The sequence below is a fragment of the Rhinoderma darwinii genome, unplaced genomic scaffold (genome assembly GCF_050947455.1).
Source record: "Rhinoderma darwinii isolate aRhiDar2 unplaced genomic scaffold, aRhiDar2.hap1 Scaffold_102, whole genome shotgun sequence".
NCBI classification, from domain to species: domain Eukaryota; kingdom Metazoa; phylum Chordata; class Amphibia; order Anura; family Rhinodermatidae; genus Rhinoderma; species Rhinoderma darwinii.
In genome coordinates this window covers 176877-204118 of record NW_027461901.1, presented here as the reverse complement: position 1 = coordinate 204118, position 27242 = coordinate 176877, and the positions used below count along the sequence as shown (strand labels likewise).

Genomic DNA, 27242 nt, shown 5'->3' with positions numbered 1-27242 from the left:
GTCACAGGATAATGAGATCCGTGCGTTACAAACCAACATTGAAGACACATGTGCCTAAAAATGTCAATCACATTCCTGAAACTGAACATGAAAAATTGGACGGCAACCTATAGTGTATGTTCACAAATGGCAGAAGTCTAGGAAGCAAAACTGGGGGCGCTTGAGGCCTTGGTACTGGAGGAACATATCGATATAGGTGGTTTCGCAGAAACATAGCCGGGCCCTTCACACAATTGGGCTGTCAATCTTCAGTGTTTTACACTCGTTCGGAAAGACAGGACAAATAGGAAAGGTGGGGGAGAATGTCTGCATGTTAAACGTCATACGAAGGGAAGTGTAAAAGAAGCAATACTGGAGGAAGATTGTCAGGAGGTGGAAACCTTGTGGGTGGAATTACAAAGGAACACAGAAATGATTATTTTTGGGTGTAATCTAGACCCCCCCCCCCACGTCACTCAGGAGACGGATGGTCAGATATAGAAACAGATAGAGTGGGCTGCCCAGGCTGGCACTGCAGTGATAATGGGAGAATAGGAACCGTTCTGCTCCAACTGCAAAGGGAATAACATGTTTGTGGCAAATTGTGGAGAACCAAACAAAATGTGATGCTCAGTTAAAATCTGGTAATGTCTAACAATGCAGAGCTGGTTGGGAATGTCACGGTGTGTGAAAACTTTGGTAACAATGATCACAATATCATTTGATTATATAAACGGTAAAAAAATAAACACGGGCTAGGTGGTCAAAAACACAGGGTTTTTTATTTTTATTTTAAAAAAAAGGCAAATTTCTGCAGGTAAAATGGTAATTGAACTTTCAAAAAAACTTCTGGCGTGTCATAGTGAGATGTCTGAAGTTTTGATGACTGGGTGTCCGAGCACGGAGACCCCCACAGATCGCTAAAACGAAGCAGGAGAAGTGCTCAGGTGAGCGCTGAGCCGCTTCGTTTCTGATCGACTTCTCTCGGAAAGCCGAGCATTTGGTGTACGGGCTCGTATATTATACAGAAGTTGCTGTAGGTGAGGCTGGTGCTTTAAGCCTCTTGTAGCACCAGGACGTAACTGTACCTTATGGCACGAGGAGAGGAGCATGGAGCGGGCTCACTTACGTGGTGTTGATGGTTGTCATGGCAGTCTGGGGGCCTAATAAAAAGGACCCCAGGTCTGCCATCTTTGTGCTCCTATTAAGCCCTTTAATAGGAGGCTGTAAATAGCACAATACACAGCAATACGGAAGTCCTTAGGGGGATGGAAAAAATGTTTACAAAAAAAAAGGGAGTAAGGCCGGGTTCTCGCGTAGCGTAAATGCTGCGGAATTTCCACAACTGAACTCTGTGCGGATATTCCACAGCATTTACAGTAGCAGCAAAGTGAATAAGAGAATCTCATGCCCGCGCTGCGGAAAACAAAACCGCAGAAAAGTCACGCGAAAGTGTTCTGCGGTGCGTTTCTCATGCTGCGTGTTGTGCAGAGATCCTGCGTGTTTGGCCCATAGACTTCAATAGGGAGCAGAAATTCTGCAACAGATTTATGTTGTTGCGGTTTTTACAGCGTTTGCGGAAACACGCAGGTGCACATATACTTTGCTATAACCAATGTTTAAAACGAAATCCGCAGGTAAAACACAGCATTACCGCAGCAAAATGAGCCGAAGAAACACGTTATTTGGTGGGGATTTCTGTCACACATTGACCAGCGTTTTTATTGAGATTCTGCTGCAGATTTTCTGTTTCAGAAAATCTGCAGCGTATCCGGTGTGTGGGAACATACCCTTAAAGTTTTTAGTAATACACCAAAAAAAAAAAAGACCCTCATCCTCTAAAGTGATATAAAAAAAATAAAATCAACATAATTGATGGACTTGTCCGTATAAGTCTGATCTAAAATAACGTTATTTAACCTGCAGGGTAAATGCCATATTTAAAAAAGAACGAGAAAAAACCCACCAGAATTGCTGGTTTTTGGGTACCTTAAATCCTTAAAAAAATGTAATAAAAAGTGATCAAAAAGTACCCAAAATGGTACTAATAACAAACTAGGTTTCTTTCTATACAATCCTATTGTAATGTCGGGGTAGGGAGAAGACAGGTGAGCCCTAATCTACCCGCCACTCAGTCCCTGCCTACTTGCACGGTCCGTCCTAGGCGACGGCGTACAACTGGGCGACGGTCCCTACGCTCAATATGTGCATGACAGACAAACAGACAAGGGTACACTGAAGCTAAGGGAAAAGGGGCAGTTGCCCACGGCAACACCGTGAGCAACAAGAGTAGTGAACGAGACGAGTCAAACCAGGAGTGTACGAGGTACCAAATGCAAAGCAGGAGAATGGTCAGTCAAGCCAGGGTCATATGAAGCAGAGGTGAATAGTTATAGCAGGAACAGTAGAGCCAGGAAACCAGAGAGAATCACAGGCAAAGACAAGCAGGAAATGAAGGTGTAAATAGACCGAGGGCGGGAGCTAGAACTGTCTGGCCAGGCTGTGATAGGTTCTCCCACTCCTCAGCCTACCAGCCTGAGTGGTAACAGATCGAGTCACTCTATCAGACCTAGGAGCAGGAGCAGACTGATTAACCACGGGCGTCGACACAGAAGCGGTGTCTGGCAGATCCTTTACAGTACCCCCCCTTTTATGAGGGGCCACTGGACCCTTCCTAGGTGGACCTGGCTTATTGGGGAACCGAAGATGGAGCCTCCTGAGCAATACCCCAGCGTGAACATCCCGGGCGGATACCCAAGTCCTCTCCTCAGGCTTGTATCCTCTCCAATAGACCAGGTACTGGAGGGAGCCTTGGACCATCCTGCTATCCACAATCTTGGCCACCTCGAATTCTACCCCTTCAGGGGTGAGAACAGGGACCGGAGGTTTCCTTGAGGTAACCAAGGACGGGGAGCAGCATTTCAGGAGGGAGGCATAAAACACGTTGTGTATTCGAAAAGACGGGGGTAACTCCAGCCGGAAGGAGACAGGGTTAAGGACCACAATGACCTTGTACGGCCCTATATACCGGGGAGCAAATTTTTTAGACGGAACTTTAAGGCGCAAATTTTTTGAAGACAGCCACACCAGATCCCCGACCACAAACAAAGGGTTAGCAGAACGTCTTCTATGAGCCTGAGTCTTTTGTACGCTCTGGGACCCCTCTAGGTTCTTCTGAACCTGCGCCCAGACTGTGCACAGTTCCCGATGAACGACCTCTACCTCGGGATTGTTGGAACCACCAGGTGAAACGGAGGAGAACCGTGGATTAAACCCAAAATTACAGAAAATGGGGGAGACCCCTGACGAGTTACTGACCCGGTTATTAAGGGAAAATTCGGCGAGGGGAATGAATGAAACCCAATCATATTGACAGTCCGAGATAAAACACCTTAAATATTGTTCTAGAGATTGATTAGTCCTCTCAGTTTGGCCATTAGTTTCAGGATGGAAGGCCGAGGAGAAGGACAGATCAATCTCCAACTTCTTACAGAAAGCTCTCCAAACCAATGAAACAAATTGTACCCCTCTGTCAGAAACAATATTGACAGGTAGAGATGAGCGAAGCCGGACAGCGAATGCGAACTTCACCGGGTTCGGCCGAACCCGTTTTGACCGAACCCGGTCAAAAATATTATACAAATCGGCAGCCACTTGTCTCTATCAATCACTGATAGAGAAAAGAGGCTGCTGATTAAAAATAAAATAAAAAACATTTCATACGTACCCGGTCGTTGTCTTGGTGACGAGTCCCTCTTCTTCCTCCAGTCCGACCTTCTTTTCTGACGCGGCAGCCTGTGATTGGCTACAGAGGCCTCTGCAGCCTGTGATTGGCTGCAGCGGTCACATGGGCTGTAACGTCACCCAGGAATGTCGGGCCGGATGTCGAGAGGGACGCGTCACTAAGGCAACGGCCAGGAGACCGGACTGGAGGAAGCAGAAAGTTCTCGGTAAGTATGAACGTCTTTTTTTTTTGACAGGTTACTCTATATTGTGATCGGTCGTCACTGTCCAGGGCGCTGAAACAGTTACTGCCGATCAGTTAACTCTTTCAGCACCCTGGACAGTGACTATTTACTGACGTCGCTTAGCAACGCTGCCGTAATGACGGGTGCACACATGTAGTCACCCGTCATTACGGGGCCTCATGCACACGACCGTAAAAACACCCGTTATTACGGGTCGTAATTACGACCCGAAATAGCGGGCCCATAGACTTCTGTTAGCCACGGGTACCTTCCCGTTTTCTCATGGGAAGGTGCCCGTGCCGTTAAAAAGATAGAACATGTTCCATTTTTTTATTTTACGGGCCGTGCTCCTATACTTTATAATGGGAGCACGGCTTGGAAAAACGACCGGCTGCCCGTGGCCGGCCGTGCTCATCTCCTGAAATACTCTGTGCTGCCTTAAACTCTGTGGACAGGTCAGGATCCTGTTTCTTTTAAATGCTGCTGGGGAACCCGCTCGATCCACTATATAAGGCTGCGCTACAGTGCAGCATTTAAAAGAAACAGGATCATGACCTGTCCACAGAGTTTAAGGCAGCACAGAGTATTTCAGGAGAGGAGCGTGCAGATTCTGTGCTGCTGAGAACTCTGTTCTTACCATTACGTAGCTCTCAGTCTGTTACCTCTCCTCCACTCCTGTCCTCAATAACACCTTCACATGATTGGCAAGTCACCACGTAATGGTAAGAGCAGAGTTCACAGCAGCACAGAGTATTTCAGGAGATGAGCGTGTGGATCTTGTGCGGGGTGGTGACTTGCCAATCATGTGAAGGTGTTATTGAGGACAGGAGTGGAGGAGAGGTAACAGACTGAGCTACGTAATGGTAAGAGCAGAGTTCACAGCAGCACAGAGTATTTCAGGAGAGGAGCGTGCAGATTCAGTGCTGCTGTGAACTCTGCTCTTCCCATTACGTAGCTCTCATTTCTCTTAGGTATCAGTGAAGGCTCCGTGATGGTACTGGTCCATCCTCCAGACATGTAGGGACATCTGTTGGGGGATAGAGAGTCACCAGATGTCTTCTTCACTACTGGACAATCCTGGATATCGAGATGGAACATACAAGAGAATCAAAATGAACAGGAAGTTCTTAGTAAACATTTTGATCGTATAAGCCAACCTGCCTCCTCATGGCGACTTCTTTTAAGTGGGTCCCTACTCTATTAGGTGGCGCACCACATGGCAACCAGTGCCACCGCAACACCCCGCCTGCAGAGGGAGCAACACAGTCCCCAGGCTAAGACACCTTATGTTGTAGCCCACAGATCAGTCCATAGTAATGCATCCAAAGGATAACTGAATGTAACCACCACCAGGTAACTCAGTCCAGGTATAGAACAGGTGAATGATAGGTCATTAACCCCTTAATGAACAGCCTATTTTCGGTTTTTTCAATTTTCGTTTTTACCTCCCAGCATTCCAAAAATCATAACTTTTATAATGCGTGTCCACCGCGGACTGTTTAGGAAGGTGAAAGCAGCATTAGGGGGGCAGTCAAAATGCTAGGGGGCGCTATCATTGTATTAAAATAAATATCTATGCACCAGAGAAGATTTGTTACAGCATTTATATTTACAAATCAATTATGATGACGTGATCTTTTGCTTTTTCTATAATATTGTCCGTAGGATAAAAAGATAAGAGAAAGGACATATACATGAGTCCCGGATTATTTTACCTCTCCGGTAAGAAGGTAGATTATCTCCAGGGTGACGTTCAGTATCTTCTCCGTTATGTGTCCCTTATCCATCACAAAGAACAATGACGTGTAGATGGTTCCGAATGAGATCTACAAATAAAGAGATGATAACTAGATGATATAATTATGAAATGTTAAAGGGACACTCCGGCCAAAACTAACCTCTGCCATGTGCTGCATTCTGGTATTCCATGTGTCAGTCCCTCACCTGTTATTTATCTCTATATATCAGAACGGGATGGTTGCTTAGCAGCAGTGTGAATCCGGCTCGGTGACTACTTTCTCTACTTGGATCTCCGGAGATCTATGTGTCACCCATCACAGGCTTCAGCAGTTTCTGTACCGCACTAGTTATACACAGGGGGAAACAGAAACTTCTATCATCAACTGCCACTGATACTTAGACAGGTTCCTGTCACACAGGTGTAGAAGAATATAGTGCAGCCTCACAGTCTGTATACTTATGGTTTCTCAGCTTATTTAGAAGAATATAGAGAGAATAATAATCACAGTGTCCCCCAGCATAAAGAAATTATATGGTCTTTAGCTGGTCATGTGATTGATAGCAAAGCAGAGAGGAAGAGAAAGCTGGGAAAATCTAAGAATCAAGACGGAGGCTTCTTTTAAAGCACGGATAAGGCAGGAGTTCAAAAAGTAAGTACAGTATACATAAAAGAAGTGTAGAGTGATATATACAGTCAGGTGGCGGGTGCAGACATGGAAAGTTGTGCTTCCACTGGAGCTCTTCTTTAATTTTTAGTTCTGTGTCTCTTGTCAGTAAGGAGAAAATACAGCATGTGGGAGGTGAGAGACAATACTATATGGATAAAAGTACGTGAACACCCCCCCTAATTATTGAGCTTCACGCATTGAGCTGTTTCAGCTTCACGCATTGCAAACAGGTGCATAAAATCAAGCCCACAGCCATGCAATTTCCAGAGAAACATTGCTAGTAGTATGGGTCGTACTGAAGAGATCAGTGGCTTTAAACGTGGCGCAGAACAAGAACTGTGTGTCAGGAGCTTCATGAAATGGATTTCCTTAGATCCCCCTGCACAATGCCAGGCGTCAGCTGGAGAGGTGTAAAGCACGTCGTTCTCTAGAGTGATGAATCACGTCTTGTTATCTGGTAGTCTGATGGGTGAATCTGGGCCTCTGAACGTTACCTACAGTAATACATAGTGTCTACTGGGGAAGGACCTTTCCTGTCCCAGCATGACTGCGCCCCTGTAAGCAAGGTCCATAAAGACATGGTTTGATGAGTTTGTTGTGTAGGGACTCGTGTGGCCTGCACAAAGGACCATCCAACACCTTTGGGATGAATTATAACACAGGTTGCGAGCAAAACCTACTAATCCAATATCAGTGCTTGTCTGTGGGAATTTGTGCCCATTCAGTCAAAAAAAGTATCTGTGAGGTCACACTACAAAATCTTGTGGAAAGCCTTCCCAGAAGAGTAGAGACTGTTAAAGCCGCAAGAGGGCAATGATCGAGAGCGAGGGTTCATATGGCAGTAAAACTTCTACCGATGGCAAAATGATGGCATAACCCAACGATATGCCATCACTTTGTGTGATGAGAATATTCCGTTACTTCTTCAGTGGAGATCCGCACAGTAACAGCCAATATCCTATGCAGTGGCGTAACTACCGCCGTAGCAACGGGGCCCGCGGCATGAGGGGGCCCGTGTCGCCCGCCGGCACGGGCCCCCACCATGGCCGGAGGCTCCGCTAGCAGCCGCTATGGCGCGACGCCACTGAACAGTACGGCAGAGCAGGGAGGTATCTCCCCGCTCTGCCATTAAACAAAAGACATGTATCCCCTCTCCACAGGATATCCACAGGACAGGGGAGACATGTGTGATCGCTGGCAGCGATAGGGAGAACGGGGGACTGAAAGTCCCCTGAAGTTCTCCATCACAAACCTCGGACTTCCGGGGTCTGTGTCGGCAGCTCCGGAGAAATGAATGGAGCGCCGGTCGTGCTTGTGCGCATGCGTGACCAGCGCTCCTTTCATTTTTAGTGAGCTGCGCAGACGCCGGAAGTCAGAGGTTAGTCATGGAGAACTTGGGGGACTTTCAGTCCCCCATTCTCCCTATCGCTGCCAGCGATCACACATGTCTCCCCTATCCTGTGGATAGGGGATACATGTCTTTTATTAGGACACACTGTAGGTCGCATTTTTTGGGGAGGGGGGACGCTGTATGGTGTTCCCTACAGGGGGGGGGGCTGTATGGCGTTCCCTACAGGGGGGGGGGCGCTGTATGGAGTTCCCTACAGGGGGGGGGACGCTGTATGGCGTTCCCTACAGGGACGACGACGCTGTATGGCGTTCCCTACAGGGGGGACGACGCTGTATGGCATTCCCTACAGGGGGGACGACGCTGTATGGCGTTCCCTACAGGGGGGGGGACGCTGTATGGCGTTCCCTACAGGGGGGGCTGTATGGCGTTCCCTACAGGGGGGGCTGTATGGCATTATCAAAAGGGGGGGTTTGTAAAAAAGGCACTATCTACAAGGGGGGGTGGGTTGTGTGACACCCAGGGGAGGGGGGGCCCCAGTCAAAAGTTTGCTATGGGGCCCAGTCTTTCCTAGTTACGCCCCTGATCCTATGGCCTTCCTCTATCTATCAGAAGTTTAGTCCAGATGGGCCTGAGCTGTCTATACGTGTCTGCAGGAACATGATCAAAAGATGGTCTCTTGGTTATGGCCATGTCAACTTCCAGCAGACGGTGAGTAATGGTCATTACATTGTGATATGTACCCGGTAATGTAATAAGTGGTGAAATATGACACCCGGACCCCACACCGATCAGATGTTCGGGCTGCCTCCGGGCACCGGATGTTATGCTGGGCATGCAGTGCTTCATACACTGTATAGCGGCCGTGCTGCAGAACTGCAGCTCTAGTCACATTCACGGCCGCTATACTGTGAGCCATCTGCTTCCGGAACGGACCCCCATCAATGATATACCGATGACCTATCCTATAGAAAGGTCATCAGTGTGAAAAACCGCCCCCTGCCCGGACAACCCCTTTAATTCTGGAGCACTGAACTCTCTTTAGCCATGGGAACCTTCCAGTATTACACTTGAAGATCTCTGACCAAAAATGGAGCCAACTCAGCGTTCTGTAAACAAGTCAACTTTATTACCAATGCTGTTGCCGGGTTGTTTCCTTCAAGAAGGACCCCCTGACGCCACTGTCCATATATGGACATTGACGTCAGGGATCTCCTCCTGGAGCGGAATCCCTGGCCAGAGTTGGCAAGGGGATTCCACTCAAGGAGTAGACACTGACATCACTGTCCATATATGGACAGTGGCGTCAGGGGGTCCTTCTTGCGGCAATCCCCGGCCACAGCATTGGTAATGCTGTGGCCGGGGATTCCGTTTAGGGAGTAACCCCTGACGCCACTGTCCATATATGCTAGAGGGAGCTTGAGTGGCGCTATCTACAGGAGAAGGGGGGTAGCGCTATATGTATCCGGTGCTATCTACAGGGGGGCGCTGTGTGGCATAATCTACAGTGGGCGCTGTGTGGCGTTATCTACAGGGGGGTGTGGCATTATATACAGAGGGGGTGTGGCATTTTCAGACCCCAGACAACCTTTTTGGTGGACCATTGTGGTAAAAACTGATGTTAAAAACGGATGACAACTAGCGACAACTGATGGTTTTGTAGTGAAAATTGTGAAAAATTCTGATGCAACTGATACATTTTTTTAATCGGTTTTTGCATCAGTTGTAATCACTTGAGACAAAAAAACTGATGATGATGCAATTGATATATTCAAACAATGTAACAGTGGCTATCAGCTGTTAATCAACTGTTATGGGGGACTTTGACTGTTGCTGTTATGTGGGCACTGTGACTGTCACTGTTATGGGAGCACTATGGCTGTCACTTTCCTGGGGGAGAGTCAGTTGTCCCTGTTATGGAGGACTTTGACAGTTACAGTGCCCACATAACAGCAACAGTCAAAGTCCTCCATAACAGGGACAACCAACTCTCCCCCAGAACAGTGACAGCCATAGTGCTCCCATAACAGTAACAGTCACAGTGCCCACATAACAGCAACAGTCAATGTTATGGGAGCACTTTGGCTGTCACTGTTCTGGCAGAAAGGTGGCTGTCACTGTTCTGGGGGCCCTTGACTGTTGCTGTCATGTGGGCACTGTGACCGTCACTGTAAGGGTATGTGCACACGACCTATTTTCAGACGTAATGGAGGCGTTTTATGCCTCAAATTACGCCTGAAAAGACGGCTCCAATACGTCGGCAAACATCTGCCCATTGCCTGCAATGGGTTTTACGATGTTCTGTTCCCACGAGGTGTAATTTTACACGTTTCTTTACGTAGTAAAAATAGGCTGTGAAAAAGAGGTGCAGGTCACTTCTTGGGACGTTTTTGGAGCCGTTTTTCATTGACTCTAGCGAAAAAAGCTCCAAAAACGGGCGTGAAAAATGCAGCGAAAATTGCGAGCGGCTTCAAGAACGTCTGAAAATCAGGAGCTGTTTTCAAGGGGAAACAGCTCCTGATTTTCAGACGTTTTTTGAGCCACTCGTATTTTTCGCTGTGTTTTTGCGGCGTTTTTGTGGCCGTTCTTGGAGCTGTTTTCAATAGAGTCAATGAAAAATGGCTCCAAAAACGTCCCAAGAACTGACCTGCACTTCTTTTGACGAGCCGTCATTTTACGCATCGTATTTTAACAGTGACGCGTAAAATTACACCTTGTCTGAACAGAACATCGTAAAACCCATTGCAAGCCACGGGCAGATGTTTGTAGGCGTAATGGAGCCGGTTTTTCAGGCGTAAGAGTTTTTTGCAGGCGGAATTTCTGCCTCTAAATTCTGTTTGGAAGTTTGAGGCAGATTTTCCTCTCCCTGCACGCCGCGGGCATAAAACGCTGCGAAATACGCTTTCTCTGCCTCCCATTGAAGTCAATGGGAGGTCAGAGGCGTAAACGCCCGAAAATAGGGTATGTCGCTTCTTTTTCCCGCGAGGCGGTTTTACCGCTGGCGGGAAAAAGACGCCTCCGCCTCCCATTGAAATCAATGGGAGGCACTTTCGAACTGTTTTTGATGAGTTTTTTGGCGCGGTTTCCGCGTCTAAAAACTCGGAAAAAAAACTCTGTGTGAACATAGCCTAAAAATTACACCTGTGAATTACGTCTGAAAATAGGTCGTGTGAACATACCCTTATGGCTACACTGGTGTTAACACGGTTACATAGGAGAGGGGGGTGTCACAGGGGCTCTGAATAAAGATCAAATATCTGTTTTATATCTCCAAAAAGTGTGAGGTTTGATTCTGGAACATGTAAAATGGTACTAATATAATAATGTTATGTCATATCGCCACCTGGTGGCCATAGTACAGACTGCGCTCATCATCCGCCTGATATGCATTTTAGTAAAAATCTCACATACAAAGAAGCTGAATATGTTTATACTACGCGCATCATGCGTCACACACTGACACGTAATAAACGGACAGGAAAGATTCTGACTGTAAATACCTGAATGATTGCCTCGCTTCACCCAGAAGTCATAAACGTCACTTCCTGTTCGTGTGTTCCAGACATTTTTCTTCCGGGTACTCAGATGGCCTACCAAGACAGTTGCCACAGTGACCACACGAGGCCGCTGTTGCTACTGCACATCTTTTGTGCTGTCTGCATCATATAAAACTAGGTCTATAAATTCCCTGCAGTATTGCTATATTATTCATTAAAATATACAATATCGGAATAATTTGAAAGTAAAAAGTTCCCGGCGGTGACCACACGATGGCGCGCTGCTGCTCTTTGTATCACTAGGCTTCCTGCATTACATTGAATTTAGTGAGCATTTCCCAGCATTAACCACACGATGGCGCTGCTGCTCAGCGTATCACTAGGCTGCCTGCACTACATTGAATTTAGTGAGCATTTCTCAGCATTGACCACACGATGGCGCTGCTACTCAGCGTATCCCTAAGGCTGCATGAATTGAATATAGTGTGCATTTCCCAGCATTGACCACAAGATGACGATGCTGCACAGTGTATCACTAGGCTGCCTGTATTACATTCAATTTAGTGAGATTTCTCAGCATTGACCACACGATGGCGCTGCTGCTTAGCGTATGACTAAGGCTGTCTGAATTACATTGAATTTAGTGAGCTTTTCCCAGCATTGACCCCACGATGGCGCTGCTGCAGAGCGCATCACCAGGCTACCTGCATTACAATGAATTTAGTGATCATTTCCCAGCATTGACCACACGATGACGCTATTGCGACGTATAGCCAATGCAGCCTTCCATAAGTAATAAGGTCGTAAAATATAGTCAGTAGTTTCCCAGCGATGACCACATAATGGCGCTATTACTTCATCCATGAAAGTAAACAGTTCCCCGCGGTGACCACACCGTGGCGCTTTACATTATACTTTGTAAGTTTTTTCCTGCAGCGCATCATCTATAGAGGCTGTTCCACTTGCATTATATAACTAGACGAGACACTAGAGTCTGCTCAGGGGCGTAACTAGGAAAGACTGGGCCCGATAGCAAACTCTTGGCTGCCCCCCCCCCTCGGGTGCCACAAGCAGCCCCCCCTTATAAATAGTGCCCCCTGTAGAACGTGCCATACAGCCCCCCTGTAGACAGTGCTATATAGCCCCTCCTATAGACAGTGTCACCCCATTTGTAGATAGCACCCCCACCTTCCCCTTGTAGAATGCCATAAACCCCCCACTGTACATAGTGCCACACAGCCCCCCTTAGTAGAAAGTGCAGCACACCACCCCCCTTAGCAGATAGTGCCACACACAGACACCTGTAGATAGGGCCACAGCCCTCCCCTTGTAAATAGTGCCACACAGCCCCCCTTGTGTATAGTGCCACACAGCCCCCTTTGTGTATAGTGCCACACAGCCCCCTTTGTGTATAGTGCCACACAGCTCTCCCCCTTGTGTATAGTGCCACACAGCTCTCCCCCTTGTATATAGTGCCACACAGCCCCCTTTGTGTATAGTGCCACACAGCTCCCCCTTGTGTATAGTGCCACACAGCTCTCCCCCTTGTGTATAGTGCCACACAGCTCTCCCCCTTGTGTATAGTGCCACACAGCTCTCCCCCTTGTGTATAGTGGCACACAGCTCTCCCCCTTGTGTATAGTGGCACACAGCTCTCCCCCTTGTGTATAGTGCCACACAGCCCCCTTTGTGTATAGTGCCACACAGCTCCCCCTTGTGTATAGTGCCACACAGCTCTCCCCCTTGTGTATAGTGCCACACAGCTCTCCCCCTTGTGTATAGTGCCACACAGCCCCCTTTGTGTATAGTGCCACACAGCTCCCCCTTGTGTATAGTACCACACAGCTCTCCCCCTTGTGTATAGTGCCACACAGCTCTCCCCCTTGTGTATAGTGCCACACAGCTCTCCCCCTTGTGTATAGTGCCACACAGCCCCCTTTGTGTATAGTGCCACACAGCTCTCCCCCTTTTGTATAGTGCCACACAGCTCCCCCCCTTGTGTATAGTGCCACACAGCTCTCCCCCTTGTGTATAGTGCCACAAGGCAATGGCACATCCGAGAAAGCACTCCACTATATACACCCAGCACTCCACTATATACACCCAGCACTCCACTATATACACCCAGCTCTCCACTATATACACCCAGCACTCCACTATATACACCCAGCACTCCACTATATACACCCAGCACTCCACTATATACACCCGGCTCTCCACTATATACACCCGGCACTCCACTATATACACCCGGCACTCCACTATATACACCCGGCACTCCACTATATACACCCGGCACTACACTATATACACCCGGCACTACACTATATACACCCGGCACTACACTATATACACCCGGCACTACACTATATACACCCGGCACTACACTATATATACCCAGCACTCCACCATATACACCCAGCACTCCACCATATACACCCAGCACTCCACCATATACACCCAGCACTCCACCATATACACCCAGCACTCCACCATATACACCCAGCACTCCACCATATACACCCAGCACTCCACCATATACACCCAGCAATACACCATATACACCCAGCAATACACCATATACACCCAGCAATACACCATATACACTCAGCAATACACTATATACACTCAGCAATACACTATATACACCCAGCACTCCACTATATACACCCAGCACTCCACTATATACACCCAGCACTCCACTATATACACCCAGCACTCCACTATATACACCCAGCACCCCACTATATACACCCAGCACCCCACTATATACACCCAGCACTCCACTATATACACCCAGCACTCCACTATATACACCCAGCACTCCACTATATACACCCAGCACTCCACTATATACACCCAGCACTCCACTATATACACCCAGCACTCCACTATATACACCCAGCACTCCACTATATACACCCAGCACTCCACTATATACACCCAGCACTCCACTATATACACCCAGCACTCCACTATATACACCCAGCACTCCACTATATACACCCAGCACTCCACTATATACACCCAGCACTACACTATATACACCCAGCTCTACACTATATACACCCAGCTCTACACTATATACACCCAGCACTCCACTATATACACCCAGCTCTACACTATATACACCCAGCACTCCACTATATACACCCAGCACTCCACTATATACACCCAGCACTCCACTATATACACCCAGCACTCCACTATATACACCCAGCACTCCACTATATACACCCAGCACTCCACTATATACACCCAGCACTCCACTATATACACCCAGCTCTCCACTATATACACCCAGCACTCCACTATATACACCCAGCACTCCACTATATACACCCAGCACTCCACTATATACACACCCAGCACTCCACTATATAGACCCAGCACTCCACTATATACACCCAGCTCTCCACTATATACACCCGGCACTCCACTATATACACCCGGCACTCCACTATATACACCCGGCACTCCACTATATACACCCGGCACTACACTATATACACCCGGCACTACACTATATACACCCGGCACTACACTATATATACCCAGCACTACACTATATATACCCAGCACTACACTATATACACCCAGCACTCCACCATATACACCCAGCACTCCACTATATACACCCAGCACTCCACTATATACACCCAGCACTCCACTATATACACCCAGCACTCCACTATATACACCCAGCACTCCACTATATACACACAGCACTCCACTATATACACCCAGCAATACACTATATACACCCAGCAATACACTATATACACCCAGCACTCCACTATATACACCCAGCAATACACTATATACACCCAGCAATATACCATATACACCCAGCACTCCACTATATACACCCAGCAATACACTATATACACCCAGCAATACACTATATACACTCAGCACTCCACTATATACACCCAGCACTCCACTATATACACCCAGCACTCCACTATATACACCCAGCTCTCCACTATATACACCCAGCTCTCCACTATATACACCCAGCACTCCACTGTATACACCCAGCACTACACTATATACACCCAGCACTACACTATATACACCCAGCACTACACTATATACACCCAGCCAGCACTACACTATATACACCCAGCTCTACACTATATACACCCAGCACTCCACTATATACACCCAGCACTACACTATATACACCCAGCACTACACTATATACACCCAGCCAGCACTACACTATATACACCCAGCTCTACACTATATACACCCAGCACTCCACTATATACACCCAGCACTCCACTATATACACCCAGCACTCCACTATATACACCCAGCACTCCACTATATACACCCAGCACTCCACTATATACACCCAGCACTCCACTATATACACCCAGCACTCCACTATATACACTCAGCACTCCACTATATACACCCAGCACTCCACTATATACACCCAGCACTCCACTATATACACCCAGCACTCCACTATATACACCCAGCTCTCCACTGTATACACCCAGCACTCCACTGTATACACCCAGCACTACACTATATACACCCAGCACTCCACTATATACACCCAGCACTACACTATATACACCCAGCACTACACTATATACACCCAGCTCTACACTATATACACCCAGCACTCCACTATATACACCCAGCACTCCACTATATACACCCAGCCAGCACTACACTATATACACCCAGCTCTACACTATATACACCCAGCACTCCACTATATACACCCAGCACTCCACTATATACACCCAGCACTCCACTGTATACACCCAGCACTCCACTATATACACCCAGCACTCCACTATATACACCCAGCACTCCACTATATACACCCAGCACTCCACTATACACACCCAGCACTCCACTATACACACCCAGCACTCCACTATACACACCCAGCACTCCACTATACACACCCAGCACTCCACTATACACACCCAGCACTCCACTATACACACCCAGCACTCCACTATACACACCCAGCACTCCACTATACACACCCAGCACTCCACTATACACACCCAGCACTCCACTATACACACCCAGCACTCCACTATACACACCCAGCACTACACTATACACACCCAGCACTACACTATACACACACACAGCACTACACTATACACACCCAGCACTACACTATATACACCCAGCACTCCACTATATACACCCAGCACTCCACTATATACACCCAGCACTCCACTATATACACCCAGCACTCCACTATATACACCCAGCACTCCACTATATACACCCAGCACTCCACTATATACACCCAGCACTCCACCATATACACCCAGCACTCCACCATATACACCCAGCACTCCACCATATACACCCAGCACTCCACCATATACACCCAGCACTCCACCATATACACCCAGCACTCCACCATATACACCCAGCTCTCCACCGTATACACCCAGCACTCCACTGTATACACCCAGCACTCCACTATATACACCCAGCACTCCACTATATACACCCAGCACTACACTATATACACCCAGCCAGCACTACACTATATACACCCAGCTCTACACTATATACACCCAGCACTCCACTATATACACCCAGCACTCCACTATATACACCCAGCCAGCACTACACTATATACACCCAGCACTCCACTATATACACCCAGCACTCCACTATATACACCCAGCACTCCACTATATACACCCAGCACTACACTATATACACCCAGCACTACACTATATACACCCAGCACTACACTATATACACCCAACACTACACTATATACACCCAGCACTACACTATATACACCCAGCACTACACTATATACACCCAGCCAGCACTACACTATATACACCCAGCTCTACACTATATACACCCATCACTCCACTATATACACCCAGCACTCCACTATATACACCCAGCACTCCACTATATACACCCAGCACTCCACTATATACACCCAGCACTCCACTATATACACCCAGCACTCCACTATATACACCCAGCACTCCACTATATACACCCAGCACTCCACTATATACACCCAGCACTCCACTATATACACCCAGCACTCCACTATATACACCCAGCACTCCACTATATACACCCAGCACTCCACTGTATACACCCAGCATTCCACTGTATAAACCCAGCTCTCCACTATATACACCCAGCACTCCACTATATACACCCAGCACTCCACTATATACACCCAGCACTCCACTATATACACCCAGCACTCCACTATATACACCCAGCACTCCACTATATACACCCAGCACTCCACTATATACACCCAGCACTCCACTATATACACCCAGCACTCCACTATATACACCCAGCACTCCACTATATACACCCAGCACTCCACTATATACACCCAGCACTCCACTATATACACCCAGCACTCCACTATATACACCCAGCACTCCACCATATACACCCAGCACTCCACCATATACACCCAGCACTCCACCATATACACCCAGAACTCCACTATATACACCCAGCAATACACTATATACACCCAGCAATACACTATATACACCCAGCACTACACTATATACACCCAGCACTCCACTATATACACCCAACACTACACTATATACACCCAGCACTCCACTATATACACCCAGCACTCCACTATACACACCCAGCACTACACTATATACACCCAGCACTACACTATATACACCCAGCACTCCACTATATACACCCAACACTACACTATATACACCCAGCACTCCACTATATACACCCAGCACTCCACTATATACACCCAACACTACACTATATACACCCAGCACTACACTATATACACCCAGCACTACACTATATACACCCAACACTACACTATATACACCCAGCACTACACTATATACACCCAGCACTACACTATATACACCCAGCCAGCACTACACTATATACACCCAGCTCTACACTATATACACCCAGCACTCCACTATATACACCCAGCACTCCACTATATACACCCAGCACTCCACTATATACACCCAGCACTCCACTATATACACCCAGCACTCCACTATATACACCCAGCACTCCACTATATACACCCAGCACTCCACTATATACACCCAGCACTCCACTGTATACACCCAGCATTCCACTGTATAAACCCAGCTCTCCACTATATACACCCAGCACTCCACTATATACACCCAGCACTCCACTATATACACCCAGCACTCCACTATATACACCCAGCACTCCACTATATACACCCAGCACTCCACTATATACACCCAGCACTCCACTATATACACCCAGCACTCCACTATATACACCCAGCACTCCACTATATACACCCAGCACTCCACTATATACACCCAGCTCTCCACTATATACACCCAGCTCTCCACTATATACACCCAGCTCTCCACTATATACACCCAGCACTCCACTATATACACCCAGCACTCCACTATATACACCCAGCACTCCACCATATACACCCAGCACTCCACTATATACACCCAGAACTCCACTATATACACCCAGCACTCCACTATATACACCCAGCACTCCACTATATACACCCAGCACTCCACTATATACACCCAGCACTCCACTATATACACCCAGCACTCCACTATATACACCCAGCACTCCACTATATACACCCAGCACTCCACTATATACACCCAGCAATACACTATATACACCCAGCAATACACTATATACACCCAGCAATACACTATTTACACCCAGCCCTCCACTATATACACCTAGCTCTCCACTATATACACCCAGCTCTCCACCATATACACCCAGCACTCCACTATATACACCCAGCACTACACTATATACACCCAGCACTCCACTATATACACCCAGCACTACACTATATACACCCAGCACTCCATTATATACTCCCAGCACTACACTATATACACCCAGCACTCCACTATATACACCCAGCAATATACCATATACACCCAGGAATATACTATATACACCCAGCAATATACCATATACAACCAGCACTCCACCATATACACCCAGCAATATACTATATACACCCAGCGCTCCACTATATACACCCAGCACTCCACTATATACACCCAGCAATATACCATATACACCCAGCACTCCACTATATACACCCATCAATATACCATATACACCTAGCACTCCACTATATACATCCAGAAATATACAATATACAACCAGCAATTATGTCCCTGTTTCTTCATATTACCGGCATTATGTCCCTGTTTCCTCATCTTACAAGCATTACGTCCCTGTTCCTTCATATTACCGGCTTTATGCCCCTGTTCCCTCATATTACCGGCATTATGTCCCTGTCCTCTCATATTACCGGCATAATGTCCCTGTTCCCTCATATTACCGGCATAATGTCCCTGTTCCCTCATATTACCGGCATAATGTCCCTGTTCCCTCATATTACTGGCATTATGTCCCTGTCCTCTCATATTACCGGCATAATGTCCCTGTTCCCTCATAATCCCGGCATTATGTCCCGTGTAGGAGGGCACGTTGTCACGTTTGGTGCTCGCTAATTTAAACTGTGGAGTTTAAGGAATCTCTCTCTTCCTCACCTTTAACCCCAGCAAGGAGGTATTGATTTTCCCGTTTGGATTCCTAGGTTGCAGTCCCGAGAGTAATGACAAATTGGCAGTGGAGCGTTGCATAGGGATGTTAGTGGCAAGATCAGAGGCGCAGTCCGGAACAGAGCTAGGGGTCATCACTAAGAGAGCAATAAGGATATGACAAGACGAGGACGTAGTCACAGTACAGACCAGGGCTCAAAACCCGGAGTAGTGAAAGCCCGGAGTAGTGACAACCCGGAGTAGTGAAAGCCCGGAGTAGTGAAAGCCCGGAGTAGTGAAAGCCCGGAGTAGTGACAACCCGGAGTAGTGAAAGCCCGGAGTAGTGAAAGGCCGGAGTAGTGAAAGGCCGGAGTAGTGAAAGGCCGGAGTAGAGCTACATGTACCAGACAAGAAATCAAAAGGAGCGAGAGAGGGGCAGAATACAGCAACAAGCTGATGACTGAAGTCCAGAACAATAATAGTAATATGAAGGAACAGGGACATAATACCTGTAATATGAAGGAACAGGGAAATAATGCCTGTAATAAGAAAGAACAGGGACATAATGCCGGTAATATGGAGGAACAGGGACGTAATGCCTGTAATAAGAAGGAACAGGTACAAAATGCCTGTAATAAGAAGGAACAGGGACATAATGCCTGTAATATGAAGGAACAGGGACATAATACCTGTAAGATAAAGGAACAGGGACATAATGCCGGTAATATGTAGGAACAGGGACATAATGCCTGTAATATGAAGGAACAGGGACATAATGCCGGTAAGATGAGGGGACAGGGACATAATGCCGGTAATATGAAAGAACAGGGACATAATGCTGGTAAGATGAAGGAACAGGGACATAATGCCTGTAAGATGAAGGAACAGGGACATAATGCCGGTAATATGAAGGAATAGGTACAAAATGCCTGTAATATAAAGGAACAGGGACATAATGCCTGTAAGATGAAGGAACAGGGACAAAATGCCGGTAATATGAAGGAATAGGTACAAAATGCCTGTAATATAAAGGAACAGGGACATAATGCCTGTAAGATGAAGGAACAGGGACAAAATGCCGGTAATATGAAGGAATAGGGACACAATGCCGGTAATAAGAAGGAACAGGGAAATAATGCCTGTAATAAGAAGGAACAGGGAAATAATGCCTGTAATAAGAAGGAACAGGGACATAATGCCTGTAATAAGAAGGAACAGGGACATAATGCCTGTAATAAGAAGGAACAGGGACATAATGCCTGTAATATAAAGGAATAGGGACATAATGACTGTAAGATGAAGGAACAGGGACATAATGCCTGTAAGATGAAGGAATAGGGACATAATGCCGGTAATATGAAGGAACAGGGACATAATGCCGGTAAGATGAAGGAATAGGGACATAATGCCGGTAATATGAAGGAACAGGGACATAATGCCGGTAATATGAAGGAACAGGGACATAATGCCTGTAATAAGAAGGAACAGGGACATAATGCCGGTAATATGAAGGAACAGGGAAATAATGCCTGTAATATGAAGGAACAGGGACATAATGCCTGTAAGATGAAGGAACAGGGACATAATGCCGTTAATAAGAAGGAACAGGTACAAAATGGCTGTAAGATGAGGGAACAGGGACATAATGCCGGTAATATGAACGAACAGGGACAAAATTCCTGTAAGATGAAGGAACAGGGACATGATGCCGGTAATATGAAGGAACAGGGACATAATGCCGGTAATATGAAGGAATAGGTACAAAATGCCTGTAATATAAAGGAACAGGGACATAATGCCTGTAAGATGAAGGAACAGGGACAAAATGCCGGTAATATGAAGGAATAGGGACACAATGCCGGTAATAAGAAGGAACAGGGAAATAATGCCTGTAATAAGAAGGAACAGGGACATAATGCCTGTAATAAGAAGGAACAGGGACATAATGCCTGTAATATGAAGGAACAGGGACATAATGCATGTAATAAGAAGGAACAGGGACATAATGCCTGTAATATGAAGGAATAGGGACATAATGCCTGTAAGATGAAGGAATAGGGACATAATGCCTGTAAGATGAAGGAACAGGGACATAATGCCTGTAAGATGAAGGAACAGGGACATAATGCCTGTAATAAGAAGGAACAGGGACATAATGCCGGTAATGTGAAGGAACAGGGATATAATGCATGTAATATGAAGGAACAGGGACATAATGGCTGTAAGATGAATGAACAGGGACATAATGCCGGTAATATGAAGGAATAGAGACATAATGCCGGTAATAAGAATGAACAGGGACATAATGCCGGTAATATGAGGGAACAGGGACATAATGCCTGTAAAAAGAAGGAACAGGGACATAATGCCTGTAATAAGAAGGAACAGGGACATAATGCCTGTAAGATGAAGGAACAGGGACATAATGCATGTAAGATGAAGGAACAGGGACATAATGCCTGTAATAAGAAGGAACAGGTACAAAATGCCTGTAATATAAAGGAACAGGGACGTAATGCCGGTAATATGAAGAAACAGGGACATAATGCCTGTAAGATGAGGGAACAGGGACGTAATGCCGTTAATATGAAGGAACAGGGACATAATGCCGGTAATAAGAAGGAACAGGTACATAATGCCTGTAATAAGAAGGAACAGGGACATAATGCCTGTAAGATGAAGGAACAGGGACATAATGCCGGTAATATGAAGGAACAGGGACATAATGCCGGTAATATGAAGGAACAGGGACATAATGCCTGTAATAAGAAGGAACAGGGACATAATGCCGGTAATATGAAGGAACAGGGAAATAATGGCTGTAATAAGAAGGAACAGGGACATAATGCCTGTAAGATGAAGGAACAGGGACATAATGCCGGTAATATGAAGGAATAGGTACAAAATGTCTGTAATATAAAGGAACAGGGACATAATGCCTGTAAGATGAAGGAACAGGGACAAAATGCCGGTAATATGAAGCAATAGGGACACAATGCCGGTAATAAGAAGGAACAGGGAAATAATGCCTGTAATAAGAAGGAACAGGGACATAATGCCTGTAATAAGAAGGAACAGGGACATAATGCCTGTAATATGAAGGAACAGGGACATAATGCCTGTAATAAGAAGGAACAGGGACATAATGCCTGTAATATGAAGGAATAGGGACATAATGCCTGTAAGATGAAGGAATAGGGACATAATGCCTGTAAGATGAAGGAACAGGGACATAATGCCTGTAAGATGAAGGAATAGGGACATAATGCCGGTAATATGAAGGAACAGGGACAAAATGCCGGTAATATGAAGGAACAGGGACATAATGCCTGTAATAAGAAGGAACAGGGACATAATGCCGGTAATATGAAGGAACAGGGACATAATGCCTGTAATAAGAAGGAACAGGGACATAATGCCTGTAAGATGAAGGAACAGGGACATAATGCCTGTAAGATGAAGGAATAGGGACATAATGCCTGTAAGATGAAGGAATAGGGACATAATGCCTGTAAGATGAAGGAACAGGGACATAATGCCTGTAAGATGAAGGAATAGGGACATAATGCCTGTAAGATGAAGGAATAGGGACATAATGCCTGTAAGATGAAGGAACAGGGACATAATGCCTGTAAGATGAAGGAACAGGGACATAATGCCTGTAATAAGAAGGAACAGGGACATAATGCCGGTAATGTGAAGGAACAGGGATATAATGCATGTAGTATGAAGGAACAGGGACATAATGGCTGTAAGATGAATGAACAGGGACATAATGCCGGTAATATGAAGGAATAGAGACATAATGCCGGTAATAAGAATGAACAGGGACATAATGCCGGTAATATGAGGGAACAGGGACATAATGCCTGTAAAAAGAAGGAACAGGGACATAATGCCTGTAATAAGAAGGAACAGGGACATAATGCCTGTAAGTTGAAGGAACAGGGACATAATGCATGTAAGATGAAGGAACAGGGACATAATGCCTGTAATAAGAAGGAACAGGTACAAAATGCCTGTAATATAAAGGAACAGGGACGTAATGCCGGTAATATGAAGAAACAGGGACATAATGCCTGTAAGATGAGGGAACAGGGACGTAATGCCGTTAATATGAAGGAACAGGGACATAATGCCGGTAATAAGAAGGAACAGGTACATAATGCCTGTAATAAGAAGGAACAGGGACATAATGCCTGTAAGATGAAGGAACAGGGACATAATGCCGGTAATATGAAGGAACAGGGACATAATGCCGGTAATATGAAGGAACAGGGACATAATGCCTGTAATAAGAAGGAACAGGGACATAATGCCGGTAATATGAAGGAACAGGGAAATAATGGCTGTAATAAGAAGGAACAGGGACAAAATGCCGGTAATATGAAGGAACAGGGACATAATGCCTGTAATAAGGAACAGGGACATAATGCCGGTAATATGAAGGAACAGGGACATAATGCCTGTAATATGAAGGAACAGGGACATAATGGCTGTAAGATGAATGAACAGGGACATAATGCCGGTAATATGAAGGAATAGAGACATAATGCCGGTAATATGAGGGAACAGGGACATAATGCCTGTAATAAGAAGGAACAGGGACATAATACCTGTAATAAGAAGGAACAGGGACATAATGCCTGTAAGATGAAGGAACAGGGACATAATGCATGTAAGATGAAGGAACAGGGACATAATGCCTGTAATAAGAAGGAACAGGTACAAAATGCCTGTAATAAGAAGGAACAGGGACATAATGCCTGTAAGATGAAGGAACAGGGACATAATGCCTGTAAGATGAAGGAATAGGGACATAATGCCTGTAAGATGAAGGAATAGGGACATAATGCCTGTAAGATGAAGGAACAGGGACATAATGCCTGTAAGATGAAGGAATAGGGACATAATGCCTGTAAGATGAAGGAATAGGGACATAATGCCTGTAAGATGAAGGAACAGGGACATAATGCCTGTAATAAGAAGGAACAGGGACATAATGCCGGTGATGTGAAGGAACAGGGATATAATGCATGTAATATGAAGGAAAAGGGACATAATGGCTGTAAGATGAATGAACAGGGACATAATGCCGGTAATATGAAGGAATAGAGACATAATGCCGGTAATAAGAATGAACAGGGACATAATGCCGGTAATATGAGGGAACAGGGACATAATGCCTGTAAAAAGAAGGAACAGGGACATAATGCCTGTAATAAGAAGGAACAGGGACATAATGCCTGTAAGATGAAGGAACAGGGACATAATGCATGTAAGATGAAGGAACAGGGACATAATGCCTGTAATAAGAAGGAACAGGTACAAAATGCCTGTAATATAAAGGAACAGGGACGTAATGCCGGTAATATGAAGAAACAGGGACATAATCCCTGTAAGATGAGGGAACAGGGACGTAATGCCGTTAATATGAAGGAACAGGGACATAATGGCGGTAATAAGAAGGAACAGGTACATAATGCCTGTAATAAGAAGGAACAGGGACATAATGCCTGTAAGATGAAGGAACAGGGACATAATGCCGGTAATATGAAGGAACAGGGACATAATGCCGGTAATATGAAGGAACAGGGACATAATGCCTGTAATAAGAAGGAACAGGGACATAATGCCGGTAATATGAAGGAACAGGGAAATAATGGCTGTAATAAGAAGGAACAGGGACATAATGCCGGTAATATGAAGGAATAGGTACAAAATGTCTGTAATATAAAGGAACAGGGACATAATGCCTGTAATAAGAAGGAACAGGGACATAATGCCTGTAATATGAAGGAATAGGGACATAATGCCTGTAAGATGAAGGAATAGGGACATAATGCCTGTAAGATGAAGGAACAGGGACATAATGCCTGTAAGATGAAGGAATAGGGACATAATGCCGGTAATATGAAGGAACAGGGACAAAATGCCGGTAATATGAAGGAACAGGGACATAATGCCTGTAATAAGAAGGAACAGGGACATAATGCCGGTAATATGAAGGAATAGGGACGTAATGCCGGTAAGATGAGGGAGCAGGGACATAATGCCGGTAATATGAAGGAACAAGGACATAATGCCTGTAAGATGAGGGAACAGGGACATAATGCCTGTAATATGAAGGAACAGGGACGTAATGCCGGTAATATGACGGAATAGGGACGTAATGCCTGTAATATGAAGGAACAGGGACATAATGCCGGTAATATGAAGGAACAGGGACATAATGCCTGTAATAAGAAGGAACAGGTACAAAATGCCTGTAATATAAAGGAACAGGGACATAATGCCTGTAAGATGAAGGAACAGGGACATAATGCCGGTAATATGAAGGAACAAGGACATAATGCCTGTAAGATGAGGGAACAGGGACATAATGCCTGTAATATGAAGGAACAGGGACGTAATGCCGGTAATATGACGGAACAGGGACGTAATGCCGGTAATATGAAGTAATAGGGACATAATGCCTGTAAGATGAGGGAACAGGGACATAATGCCGGTAAGATGAGGGAGAAGGGACATAATGCCGGTAAGATGAGGGAACAGGGACATAATGCCTGTAAGATGAGGGAACAGGGACATAATGCCGGTAATATGAAGGAACAGAGACATAATGCCTGTAATAAGAAGGAACAGGTACAAAATGCCTGTAATATAAAGGAACAGGGACATAATGCCTGTAAGATGAAGGAACAGGGACATAATGCCTGTAATATAAAGGAACAGGGACATAATGCCTGTAAGATGAGGGAACAGGGACATAATGCCTGTAATATGAAGGAACAGGGACGTAATGCCGATAATATGAAGGAATAGGGACATAATGCCTGTAAGATGAGGGAACAGGGACATAATGCCGGTAAGATGAGGGAACAGGGACATAATGCCGGTAATATGAAGGGACACGGATATAATGCCTGCAACATGAAGGAACAAGGACATAATGCCTGTAATATGAAGGAACAGGGACATAATGCCTGTAAGATGAGGGAACAGGGACATAATGCCGGTAATATGAGGGAACAGGGACATTATGCCGTGTCCCTGTCTCCTGACCAGCTCTTGGCAATCGGCTGTCCCTGACTCATGTCCGTCTCTCTGCCCTCGGCTGTCCCTGGCTCCTGACCGTCTCTCTGCACTCGGCTATCCCTGGCTCCTGACCGTCTCTCTGCACTCGGCTGTCCCGGTTTCCTGACCGTTTCTCTGCACTTGGCTGTCCCTGGCTCCTGACCGTCTCTCTGCACTCGGCTGTCCCTGACTCCTGACCGTCTCTCTGCACTCGGCAGTCCCGGACACCTTATCGTCTCTCTATACTCGGCTTTCCCTGACTCCTGACAGTCTCTCTATACTCGGCTGTCCCTGACTCCTGACCATCTCTCTATACTTGGCTGTCCCTGGCTCCTGACCGTCTCTCTGCACTCGTCTGTCCCTGACTCCTGACCGTCTCTCTGCACTCGGCTGTCACG

At 46.1% G+C, this 27242-nt stretch overlaps 1 long non-coding RNA gene across 2 annotated transcripts; it reads right to left on the bottom strand.

Moving 5' to 3' along the window:
- Positions 1-4831: 4831 nt before the first annotated feature.
- LOC142698321 (uncharacterized) lies at positions 4832-11263 on the bottom strand. 2 transcript variants are annotated; one of them, XR_012865804.1, is made up of 3 exons: positions 11204-11263; positions 5846-6030; positions 4832-5773 (listed from the first exon to the last, which is right to left on the bottom strand). It is a non-coding gene; the product is annotated as an uncharacterized LOC142698321 (long non-coding RNA). The 2 variants fall into 2 exon arrangements; XR_012865805.1 differs by having other exon boundaries at positions 5892-6030.
- Between the last annotated feature and the right edge of the window lie 15979 nt (positions 11264-27242).